The sequence below is a fragment of the Diabrotica undecimpunctata genome, chromosome 1 (genome assembly GCF_040954645.1).
Source record: "Diabrotica undecimpunctata isolate CICGRU chromosome 1, icDiaUnde3, whole genome shotgun sequence".
In the NCBI taxonomy this organism is placed as follows: Eukaryota; Metazoa; Arthropoda; class Insecta; order Coleoptera; family Chrysomelidae; genus Diabrotica; species Diabrotica undecimpunctata.
The window spans coordinates 95,733,247-95,746,601 of record NC_092803.1 but is presented as its reverse complement, the minus strand read 5'-3'; the positions used below and the strand labels follow the sequence as shown (position 1 = coordinate 95,746,601).

Genomic DNA, 13,355 nt, shown 5'->3' with positions numbered 1-13,355 from the left:
CGTAACCTATGTCTTGTAAATATCATAATGGCAGATTTTTCTGGGGATATAGTAAGTTCGTGGTCTTTAGTCCAATTATCTACTAGTTTCATGATGTGTTCCAGGACCTCCACACAATCGTCATATGAATCACGGACGGAGTAAATACATATATCATCGGCGTACTGTATACATTTTATGGAATCAACAAAAATGTCGTGTATACTTGCCGAAAATATGTTGAAGAGAATTGGGCTTAATACAGACCCCTGTGATAATCCTGTATGAGTTATTCGTGGACCATATAACTGATTACTGTGGTCTCTGATATATAAAGTTCGGTTGCTAAAAAGATTAACTATATTAGCGGATAAATTTGTGGAAAACCCCAGTTTGCATAACTTTGAATGCATTACTGTTAAATTAACACAGTCGTAAGCGCCTTTAAGGTCTAGAAAGAAACATGCTAAATATTTATTTTTTGAAAAATTTAGTTGGATATCTGTTGTTAAGTGACTTATTGCATCTAGTGTTCCCAGACCAGATCGAAATCCGTATTGAGTGCTTGGCAAAAGATTATAGTGTTCGACTGTCCAGTTAAGACGATTTTTAATAATTCTTTCGAAAGTTTTTGTTATACAAGACAATAGAGAAATGGGTCGATAAGACGATGAGAGAGTTTTGTCTTTGTTGGGTTTGATAAAAAGACATATAATTGTTTCTTTCATTTTGTCAATGTAATTTCCTTTCAAAAGCCAATCATTAAATATTTTTAATAAATGATTTTTTGCCTTATCGGGAAGGTGGTTAATTATGGAATAAGTAATATAATCTTTCCCGGGCGCAGTAGATTTTGATATTTTAATAGCTGCATCCAGTTCTTGGATGTTTATTGGATTTTCTAGTAATTTAAATTTACTGGAATTGCATATTGATACGTGTTTTAATTGGTCTTGAACGTATGGTGGAGCGAACTTGTCAAGTAACTCTTCTATTAGCTCTGTTGAAATTGGTTGTGTCTTTGAATGATAATTTTTGTTAGCCATTTTATTAACAAATTTCCATATTTTGTTGAGCGGTGTATTTTTATTGATAGTATTTACAAAGTTGATCCAAGATGTTTTTTGTTTTTTCATAAAAGCAACTTTGCATTTGGCTTGGATGTGTTTAAATTTTAGATAATTTTCAAGATTTGAGACAATATTATACTCTCGAAAAGCTTTTTTTCGACACGATATTAAATTTTTACATTCGTCGTCCCACCATACGGGAAGACCGGATTTTGGTTGAAATGATTTTTGAGTAATCATAGCAGAGTCTGCAGCTTCGCTAATTGTTTTTATTAAGTTATTAAACATTTCCAAAGATGTAACATCTATAGAATGAGTGTCTAGAAGGCATTTTTCTAAGTAATTTTCAAATATAGACCAGTTCGCTAAAGACTCTTTCCATTTTGTGGAGGTATGGATTGTTCTTGGGGAATATTTCAAATCTAGGGTGATTTGGATAGGGATGTGGATTGTACCTAGTGAGTCATTTAGAGGATTCCAGGTAGTAAAGCCTGTTAAATGAGGAGATACTAATGTTAAGTCTATCATTGAAGGACGTTCGTTTGGTCTGGATATTTTGGTTGGTCTTCCGTCATTGAGTAAAATTAGATTAGTATTGTCTAAAGCGTCAGCTAAAATATTACCTTGTGCACTATCCTGTATGGAACCCCACCTATAGTGATGACTATTAAAGTCGCCCCCAATTAAAACTCTGCCTTTAATTTGTCCAAATAAATTTTCCCAATCTTTGGATGAGACATATATTTTAGGAGGTTTGTAAACACATACTATTGATAATTTAACTTGTTCTAGAAAAACACCGCAAACCTCTATATTTGGATTATAATTTGTTTTGAATTTTATATCTGAAAAGGAAATGTTGTTTGCAACTAAAACAGCAACGCCTCCATAGACATCACGTCGATCAACTCTAACATTATTAAAACCTTTAATATATAAATTTTTATTTTGTGACAACCAAGTTTCGTTCAGAAGAATGACATCAATTGTATGACTTTCTAGAAAATTAAGCAAATTAGTCTTTTGTTTTATAATAGATTGGCAGTTCCACTGAAGAATATTAAGTGTTCTATGATTCCCCATCACTATCGTTGTCTGATAAACAAGAAAGTATATTTCTGATTTCATTTTGAGTGACTTTTTGGAATTCAACTGAGACTAGTTTGGGGTCAATTTGTTTAATTATTCTTTCTAAAGCAAATGGAATTTCTTGTAGAATTTGTAATTGTATTTTTTTTTATATGCTATAAACTCATTACGATATGGGTTAGGAATTATAGGATGTGACACTGATTTTGTTTTAGAAGTTGAAGGAAATTGTAAGGCAGTTTTACATTGAGTCGGGGATATGGCTTTTCGTTTAAGAGGATTAGAAGTTTGTTTAGGTTTAGGAACGAATGAATTGTTTACTGTACGGTCATTTGCCGCAGTCGGGAGTTGGGGAAAGTTATTTAGGTTACTAAGCAATTCAAATTTATTATGTGTCGTGATTTTGGCATAGGATGGATTTTTTGCTAAAAACTCAGCTTCTTTAAATGTAGTATTCTCAATCGCCATTATTTTTTTAATATTATATTGATGTTGATAAGCTGGGCATTGTTTCGTTAGAGTCGTATGATCGTTTGTTTTACAGTGAAGACAGTATTGTGAGTTATTACAACGGGAGTTGTCTTCGTGTTCTTTGCCACAATTTTTGCATAAGCTGAAAGTGGACTTACACTGTCTGAGAGTATGACCAAATTTAAAACAATTTAAACACTGTACCACAGGGTATATGTATTGTTCAACTTGAAACCTTACCAAATCTAACATAATATATTGAGGAATAATATTTCCTTCAAATGTTAAAATTACCATTTGCCTAGGAACAAAAATAGTTTCATTATCTGAATCAATAAGTTTTCTCTTCATACGTCTTACCTCGGTTATTTTTTGGTCGGAAATAATATTATTCATCATATAATTTTCGTCCAAAAAAGTATCAACTTGTCTAATTATTCCTTTTTTGTGATTAAAAAAATTCGGAATGTAAGCAATAAATTTGTTAGAAATAATTATGTCGTGATTGACTAAACTATTTGCACAAGTGTAAGAATTAAAAATTACTTTCACTTTATTTCTACCGACGAGTTTAATATCGACAACATCTTTCTTAAAAAAGTTATTAATGAATAAATAATGACCTACTCGGACTGGTGATAAACGTTTAATATTTGGGTCGATGGACTCGACAAAAACAAAAAACGGGCCTTTATCAGAGGATTTATACCTATTATTTAAATCAAAACGGGCACTTACTGCCTCCATATTTTCACCTTTATCAGGGGGTGGCTTTTCGCCACCCGAAGAATCATCCATTTTTAAATATAAAGAACAATCCTACCTTGTTTTATTATTCCTTACTATTTAAAAAACTAAACTTTAACTGCTTAGAAATTGAAAACTAATTAGCACTTAATTAATGTGGACACTATCGATGCCAGCACACAACTGTTTTTCCCTCTTACACAGCTTATTACAAGTGGTGCATTTAAATACTTCTTTGCAATTTTCTGTGTGTTTGTCCAAACAATCTTTATTAAAACAAAATCTATTACAAAGTTCACAGTGGATTTTATTTTGCGTAGCCAAGTCATGTTCAGGTTGTTTACAAATCGTACACAAAGGGGCCTTACGGCATTTGTGCTTGCTTTGATACGCGTTGTCGCATTTGGTGCAGTAAAAGTTGGTACCGTATAGACCCTTTAAATTGTTTATAACATCGAAGTGGTTTTTATATTTGTAGAGGTATAGTTTATCAGGTTTATCATCACTCTCGTATATTACTGTATTAAAATTTTCTGCACATATAATTTTTATTTGAACATCCAAAAGCTTCGCAGCCTGTTTAAAATCGGAGAGCGTGAAACCCTCATCATAGCAACCACCCAACAGGTTGCAAAGTTTTTTCGCCAAAACAGTCTGCAGTGTTCGTCCATCGCGTATGCTCCGAGTATCCCTTTTGATCAATTTGTACCCCAAAATCTCTGTTGTGACGTATGTAAGAGCAGTTACGATTGCTCGGGCCCCACATAAAGTGTCGATGTTTTTAATTTGGGTAATGCTTTTTTTGGTGCGTCGGTCCTCTGACAAATTTATCATTCTACGGCGGCCGCTACCCCTAGGCATCTTAAAAATTTGAATATCAAATTTTGTGTCCGCCAAAAGGACAGTGTCGCTAGATGTTAATATGTTTTCAATTTGTTGCAACAAATTGTCCATATTGGCATCTGTGGTTACTTTCGTCGATATAGGGTGATTGAACTTGTCATTACGTGCAATTACGCGGATTTTATCCCCTTTTTTGTAACCACCCTGTTTCTTTGCATCATTCAAAGCAGCATCCAACAGATTTTTTAAAGATTTATGACCGTTGTTAAGAGAACCCCCTGTATACTGTTTACAAGAGAGCTGAAAACTATGGAGGTACGCACAAAAAGTAGTTATAAAACTACACGCTAAAACCTTTAATGACCAATTGTGAAACATTTCAAAAAGTTATTCAAAAAACTAAACGTAAAATTCAAAAAATGTTTAAAATTATTTAAAGTGTAAAAGTTATTTTCCAAAGATTTTTTCAAAAAACGTGTACAAATTCAAAATTGAAAATGCAATATCTATTTTTCAAAAAATTCAAAAACTTACGCCAGAGCTGACTGATAAGAAATGAGAGTAAATCTTCTTTTGCGGGCCTTTTATACGTTTCCACCTTAGGTCACGTGACCCACGCTATAAATTCAAATAATAATAATAGCACTGCTTAGTTCGACTCGAGCAGCCGAACAGTACGGACGTGAGAGAGAAGCGTGCTTAGGTGGGGGCGACTGACCTATTGTCAACGGAGCTTTTCAGCTCCCGGTGGGTAAGACACCGAGTGTGGCATAGGCACTTGTCCTACATATTAGCGAAAAGCGGATGCGAGGTTGTTACTAGTTAAACCGTCGAGGAGCTGTTTTTATAGGCTCCTCGCGGAGGCTATAATAGCTTCGCGTTTGCGAAGAATTCGGGATCACCTCAGTGTGTCGTCAGGGATGACACTGTAAGGCCTTGACATTTGACAAGGTCGGACAGAAACGGCCCCTGCTCCTGAGGTGTGAGAAACAGGAAGAGGATCCCTAACTGTGAATACAGGGAGTGAACTACCGCGAGGTACCTGGGACGGCACCCAGTAAGCCGTACTGGCAGCGGTCAGTCGGTGGAAAAAAAACAGAGTCGTCTAAGTAGAATTTTCTTATATCTTGTGAACTATTTGTTCACTGCCTTACGGCAATATGAGTGATATTCCCCCCCCAGAAAGTGTTGTCACGCAGGTGACAACACAAGAAGAAGAAGAGAATGATTTAGCCGAATCATCAAACCCCTCTGTTGACAGCTCGATCGAGCTATATAATAAATTTATTAAATCGACTAATCCCGCGATCGACGACATAGAAATCGTAATATCTGACGATGACTCCTATCTGCCCGAGTCGGAGGAAGAAAAAAGCGAAATCGACACCGATGACGATATCAATACGATGGACGCCATCGACGAAGAGCCGAGCCCAGCTGCAGAATCGCGCGAAGCCCCACCCCCAACTGTAGTAGAGACACAACCCGCCGTGGACAACGTCTCCAAAAATGAAGCCGAGCCCGAAATCGGCAAGAAAATGAAAAGGCTAAGGCCCAAGGAAGACTCTTCGGAAGACGAAGAAGTAAAGAAAAAGGCCAGAGAAATGGCGGAAAGGGAAAAGGCCAATGAGCTTTTAAGGTCGGTCAATGTACTGACGGAACAGATCAAATCCCTTAAAGAAGAAAGCCGTATCCGCGAGGAAAAGGCAAATAAACAAATCCAAGACCTTCTCGGTCAGATGACTGAGCTGAGAAACGAAAACAAAGAAAAGGACAAGGAGATACAAAAACTTGTACAACATATAATGGCATTAACAGCAGCCAAGGAGAAAGAAGAGTCAATAATGGAAATCGACCCGTGGAAAGCCTCCCTCGATAATGACGTTGTAAAGCTAGTGGAACTAGGAATCGGTTCACCTCCCCCCGTAAAGCCATCCGGTAGCAAAGGCAAGCCTAAAGAGCCGGAAAGAATCATAACAACCAAAGAACCTGCAGGTTGGACACAAGTCCAAAACAAAAAAGGAAAAAAGACAGGCACCACTACTGAGAAATCAGACAGTAGTGAGAAAACAAAAATTAGCGTCGCCGAAAAGCAGACGCAGATAATAAATCAGCGGAAAGAAATCGAATTTAACAAGGCTGCGAAAGAGGCTCATGAAAGAAGCCAGAAAAAGAAAACTGCCCAAAATAACTTGAGCAAAAATAGCCAAGTTGAAAAAGAAAACGACGTATCAAAAGATTCACCGCAAACAAGCGAGGAGCCTATAGTAAAAGAGCCGAAACCACCGGCGATAATCCTAAAAACTGTAGGAGAACACCAAAAAATCCTGCAGAGAGCAGCCAACCAAGGCATAATATCAATCAATAAGTTTGCACGATCAGGCAGATCGACTGTTATTAACACAAAAACCAGAAAAGATTACCTAGGAATGGTACACATCCTAGAAGAACACAGTCCAAAAGTAGAATTCATCGCATATCCCATAGATAGCGATAAACTAAAAAGAGTCATTATAAAAGGGCTATCTGCTACTACTAGCACAGTAGCAATTAAAGACGAACTATACAATAAAGGAATAGAAGCAACAAGGGTGATCAATATGATCTCCAAAAAAGCTGATAAAAAAGTACTGCCACATTTCATCGTCACCCTCAAAGAGGAAGACGTTGCAAAAATTAAAAAAATATCTGATATATGCTACATGCGCATCTATGTGGAGGATGAATTCAAAATCACAAAAGACACCCTACAGTGTTATAACTGTCAAGGGTTCTATCACAGCTCAAAGGCTTGCCATTGCGGATCCAGATGTGTAAAATGCGGAGAAAACCACATCAGTAACGACTGTGAGAAAAGCCGGGAAACCGACCCCAAATGTGCAAACTGTGGTGAAGCGCACACAGCAAATTATAGAGGATGCTGTAAGGCCCCCAAAAAGAAAACACCTGCCCCAACAAGACCGGTAGGAAGACCCATAAACAGCGCTCCAATCAACAAAGGAGTCAGCTACGCACAGGCAGCGAAAAAATCCGCTGAAACCACCTCAGAATCTCCAGCACAACCACAAGAAGTGTCGGTACAGGACGCAGCTACCCTCATCGCAAACTTCCATACAGAGTATAATAACAAAATGATGGAAATGATGTCCATGATGGACAAAGCAACAAAAATGATGACTGCATTTGGAGAAGCCGTCCGAAAATGTTAGCAAACCAAAACGAAGATCTACGCATTGGGTCATGGAATTCCGGCGGAATATTCAAAAAGATCAACCTTCTGGATGAAATAATAAACAGATTAGAGCTCGATATCGTAGCCCTTCAAGAAACCAAACTAGTGGAAAGGAAAAAAACAAAATTTCCAGGCTACGATATCTATAGAACGGATCATAGAGCATTATCAGGAGGAACAGCTATATTAGTCAAAAGGGGACTCGAACACGAGCACATCCCAACACCAGACGGACTGGTGACAATGGAAGCCACAATTATTCGACTTAAGGCCAACAACGAAACACTAAAAATAGTGTCAGCTTACGTCAGACCACATGATCCGATTTTCAACGAAGATTTGAGCCTAATACTGAACTCAGAAGAGCCAACTATAATTATTGGAGACCTAAATGCTAGATCTCCCAATTGGTTTAACAGGACGACCAACCGAAACGGAAGATATCTCTGCAACCATCTCGAGAACAGACCGAACACATATGTCATCGGACCAACAGAACCGACATGTTTCCACGGAGAACTCCCTACGTATCTCGACATTGCAATCCTACACAACGTGGGTCAACAATACGAGATACACTCTCTAAATGAAGGCGATTCGACACATAACCTAATCGTCCTGACCCTGGGCGCAACAGAATTGAACTATTTGCAGCCCCACAACAGAAAGAAAACAAGTTGGCCAAACTTTAGAAGAATTGTGAGCGAGAACATCGGTAACATCCCAACAATTAATAATATTACAGAACTAAAAGACAGTGTAATAAAACTAGAACAAGCAATAAACAATGCTATCGATGCCAGCTCCAAAACCGAAACAATCACAAGACAAAAAGGAAAATTCAGGGATATAAGTATAGAACTTCAAAACCTAATCAAAGAGAAAAACCGGAAAAGAAGAAGAGCCTACCGCACAAGAATGGTAGAAGACAAAAGGATTGCAAATGAGCTAGACAGGGAAGTGAAAAAACAACTTCAAAATCATAGAAATGAAAGCTGGGACTCCTATATCGATGAGCTAAATCCTAACAAATCCGCCTTCTGGAAGTTATCTAAAATCCTTCGAAAGGACAAGAAACCCATACCTCCCCTACACGGAGTAAACGGGATTGTCCATACGGAAATCGACAAAGCCGAAGTCATGAAGGACGAACTAGAAAGGGCGTGTAGAAACAACGAAGACCCCGACGATGACATAGACTTTGAAGAAGAGGTAGAAAGAACAGCGAGAAGACTTAGAAGGAAAAAGGGCAGAATAGGTATTACACATACATCTCCCGAAGAAATAAAGGATATTATAAAAATGACAAATGCCAAAAAAGCCCCAGGACCCGACAACATCACAAATAGGGCGCTGAAAAATCTACCAACAAAAGCTATTGTTTATATCACTAACATAATAAACAACATGCTAAAACTACGATATTTCCCAGATAGGTGGAAAGAGGCACACGTAATAATGATTGCAAAACCTGGTAAAAACGGCACATTTCCGCAAAATTACAGACCTATCAGCTTATTATCATCTATAAGCAAGATAGCGGAAAGAGTTATACTAAAAAGACTCAATGAAGAATCACAAATGCTAGGAACCATACCAGAGGCTCAATTCGGGTTCAGAAGCGAACACTCCTGTGAATTACAGGTACTACGACTTACAGAATTCATCACCAAAGGATTTAATGAAAAAATGTACACAGCTACAGCTTTTCTGGACGTCAGCAAAGCCTTCGACAGAGTCTGGCACCATGGACTCATCTATAAAATGAATGAATTTGGTTACAGTGAGGCGATGACATGCCTCCTTGCGTCATATCTTGCCAACAGAAGGTTCAGAGTTCGAATAGGGGCAACCCTATCCGAAGTCGGGACCCTGGAGGCGGGTGTGCCTCAGGGAGCGGTGCTGTCGCCGTACCTGTACACCATCTATACGGCCGACACGCCAAAAGAGCCAGGCTCTCTGTTGAGTCTTTACGCTGACGACACAGCAATAGCTGTTAGCTGGAGAAACCCGGATCATGCAGCTAATCATCTGCAAAGAGCACTAAACAGATTCCAAAGATGGTGCATAAAATGGAAAATAGCCCTAAATCCAGATAAAACACAGGCTGTAATGTTTAGTCACAGAAGAAGTGTACCAAATCGCGAAATTACAATCGAAAACACCCCAGTAGACTGGACCAACCAGGCTAAATACCTAGGGGTACATCTAGATAAGAAGCTAACGTTCACTGAGCACATCAATCAGCAAATACGCAAAGCCAAAGCGTTGAAAAGTCAGCTCTCAACACTTATTGGAAGGAAAAGTAAACTACGATTTAAAACCAAAATCAGGGTTGCGAATAGTATTATCCTGCCAGTCCTAACATATGCATCCGCTGCGTGGGGACACACCTGTAAAACAAACAGGAAAAAGATACAGACTACTCAAAATCAAATAGTCAGAGATGCCCTTAAGATACCAAGGTACGTACCCTTGAGATATGTATATAGAGACTCAGGACAAACAAGAATCCTACGCACGCTAGACGAGAGAGCATATGAAATTTTTAACGGACTAAGAAACCACCCCAGCAGAATGTTAAGAGAGCTGACTAACTACAATGAAAACACAAGGACGGTACACAGAAGACCAAAACAACAGATAGCTCGATATAGGGAGAACCCGAACGAATAAATAAAGAATGAGATGGTTGCAAGAAGAACGAACAAAGAAATGCAGTCAATCAGAAAACACACCAAAAAAAAAACTCTGGCGAGAGGGTACGCTTTTCTTTTTTAGGTTTTTAGGTTTTTAGGTAATTATAAGTCCAATATACACCGGGGTGTGTGAGAGCATTATACACTTGGGAATGCACACCCCAATACACGCACACAAATAGGATTAAGGAAAAAAGGAAAGAATTGTTGCCCAGGCATTTTATAGTCCCGACGCCACAAGGAAGTCCACAAAAAAAAAACAAAAAAAAAAAAAAAACAAAAAAAAAAATGTGTTTTCTGATTAAATAACGTAAATTCATATTGATACATTCATACTTTTCATTAAACCGTTTAACGTAAATTTACCTTATATAGCAAATATAGAATTCTATATACCGCTCCGCGGACTAGGCCCTTAAGGCAAATCGAAATGAAAGATCTACTCGCGAAATCCGAGCACTGAGGTCATGTGCGGCATGCATGGGCTTGGTGGCCGGACCCCTCTCGGGTGCTCAGCCGGCGAGGAGAACAAAATTTATTTTGCCAAATCGGCGGCTGAGTGACCGAGCACACACCCTTTTCCGGACATAGAGTCATCAGCTCAGGCTGATGGCTCTATGGTCGGAACACACGCTCTTTTTTCTTTTTTAGGGACTCAAGTCCCGACGTAAAGCTAGAGTAAAATCAATTGAGTCAGTAAAGTAAATAGGGAGAAAAGCCTAGATGTGGCTACCCCTACAGTTAGGTGGCATAACCACATTCACTAAAAACCGAGGATGTCCTATTACCCAGGGCATCTTAAGTAAATTTCAGATCATAATCCTCCTCACGTAAGTCACACGATGAGGAGGGGTGGTGGAAAAGCCTGGGGGTCAGATAGGTACCACTTCGACTAGCGAGGTGTGACCGGTTTGATCTTCGGACATGTGGATCCCATTCTTACATTGGTATACACATGTTCCTAGGGGCAGGGTTGATCACTGCGTGTGTGTGTGTGTAGCACTGCTTGAGAAAATATGGAAAACTTTATTTAAAATAAATATTTCAGTTATCAGAATAATTATAAAAATAAGGTATAAATACTATTTTTAAAGTTCACGACGCTAAATTTTGCTTTATCACGAAAAAACAATATAAAGTAAGTAACCGTCGCTATTTTTAGAACGGTTGTATATAGGTCTCGCGAAGCATTATTCTTTAGTAATAGACAAAGTCGTCATTGATACCTATTTTTCAAAGCATGAAAAACAAGTTAAGACTTGTCGGTGACGTCCTCGCGGCGTTTGGAATCGATTTTACTTGAAGTTTAGTTTTTCTGCGTAAATGGCCTGAACTCACATAAATGTTAAAAGAATTTGCATACGTCATAGAAATGCGTTTCCGTTGTTCATATAAATAAATAAAGCAATTTTTCCACAGAGGAATATGATTAGTCATGATATTAAATTATTTAATAATCCAAGGAATGCCAGTTGTCACAGTTCTGAATCAAAGAAAACTTTATTAGTAATTATACCGGGGTAATTAAAAATTAAAAAGTAAAAGAATTTTTAGAAATAGAAGTTCAAATTTAAGCTATTAGGCTAATCGTTGATGACTGTATAGAAAGTAATTGTACATACAGTGTCGGTCATAAATTACCCGCGAAGCGACCCGACCTAACCTAATAAATTAACCATAACTACGCGTCTGTCATAAATAAACATTTTTTTTAATGTTAAAAAAGCGATGTAAAACGATGAAAAGTGAATACTTTTTATCGTTTTTTTACCGATTTTATATCACTTTTTTAAAAGCGAAATAAAATTTTTTTTCATCGCTTTTTATCGCCTGATAAATAGACATTTTTTAAATGTTAAAAAAAAGGATGTGAAACGTTGGAAAGCGATCACTTTTCATCGTTTTTTATCACTTTATTTTATACTCAGTCATAAGCCTTCACTTCGTGTCAATAAATTGAAATTTGTCTTATATGGTAAATCCATTGTAATCATTAGTACCATATTATATAAGGATACTTTCATTAAGATTAAAGATATTTTATATTTCCCTTTTATTAGTTTTCCCTTTTATTAGTCAAGATGTTTTGTTTTTCTATCATAATATATTCGTTAGATCCTCCCCGTTCATTTGATGTATCACATGTTAGGATTCGACTGGTTGTTTGTTTTTACTAGGTCAGATGCCTTCTTTAGGTCAATAAATGCAAATTTACCTTATAGTGTGTCCATTATCACGTATTTTGTTATACTTTTATTAATAGCAAAAAAAAAGTGTTTAGTGCCTTTTAAGTAGTCACCATGTTTTGTTTTTCTACCTTAATATATTCGTTAGATCCTACCCTTTCATTTGATGTGTTACATGTTAGGATTTGACTGGTTATTTATTTTTACTGTGTCAGATGTCTTCTTTAGGTCAATAAATGTAAATTTACCTCATAGTGTATCTATTATCGTCCATTGTATTATACGATATGACGTATGTCACTACTCGTTCATTAATACCAAATATAGTGTGTAGTGCTCTTTTAGTAGTCTCCATGTCTATTTTTATATCTCAGCACATTCATAATATTATCCTACTTTCATTGGATGTGTCGTATGTATGGATTCGGCGGGTTGTTTATTTTATCCTCAGTTAGAGGCTTTCTTCATCTCAATAAATTAACATTTATATTACGGTATATATATACTAACATTCATAGTGTCATATATCTCGTATGTTACTATAATATATTCATTAATAACGCTAAAATTAGTTTTATTTTTAAAGTAATTTATGACCGACACTGTATGTACAATTACTTTCTATACAGTCATCAACGATTAGCCTAATAGCTTAAATTTGAACTTCTATTTCTAAAAATTCTTTTACTTTTTAATTTTTAATTACCCCGGTATAATTACTAATAAAGTTTTCTTTGATTCAGAACTGTGACAACTGGCATTCCTTGGATTATTAAATAATTTAATATCATGACTAATCATATTCCTCTGTGGAAAAATTGCTTTATTTATTTATATGAACAACGGAAACGCATTTCTATGACGCGACGTATGCAAATTCTTTTAACATTTATGTGAGTTCAGGCCATTTACGCAGAAAAACTAAACTTCAAGTAAAATCGATTCCAAACGCCGCGAGGACGTCACCGACAAGTCTTAACTTGTTTTTCACGCTTTGAAAAATAGGTATCAATGACGACTTTGTCTATTGCTAAAGAAT

At 37.1% G+C, this 13,355-nt stretch overlaps 1 protein-coding gene across 1 annotated transcript in view; it reads right to left on the bottom strand.

Annotated features, from left to right (window-relative positions):
• LOC140451643 (polygalacturonase-like) overlaps window positions 1–13,355 on the bottom strand; it is a 264,961-nt gene that overhangs the window by 193,939 nt on the left and 57,667 nt on the right. The gene's annotated exons all lie outside the window — the stretch shown is intronic.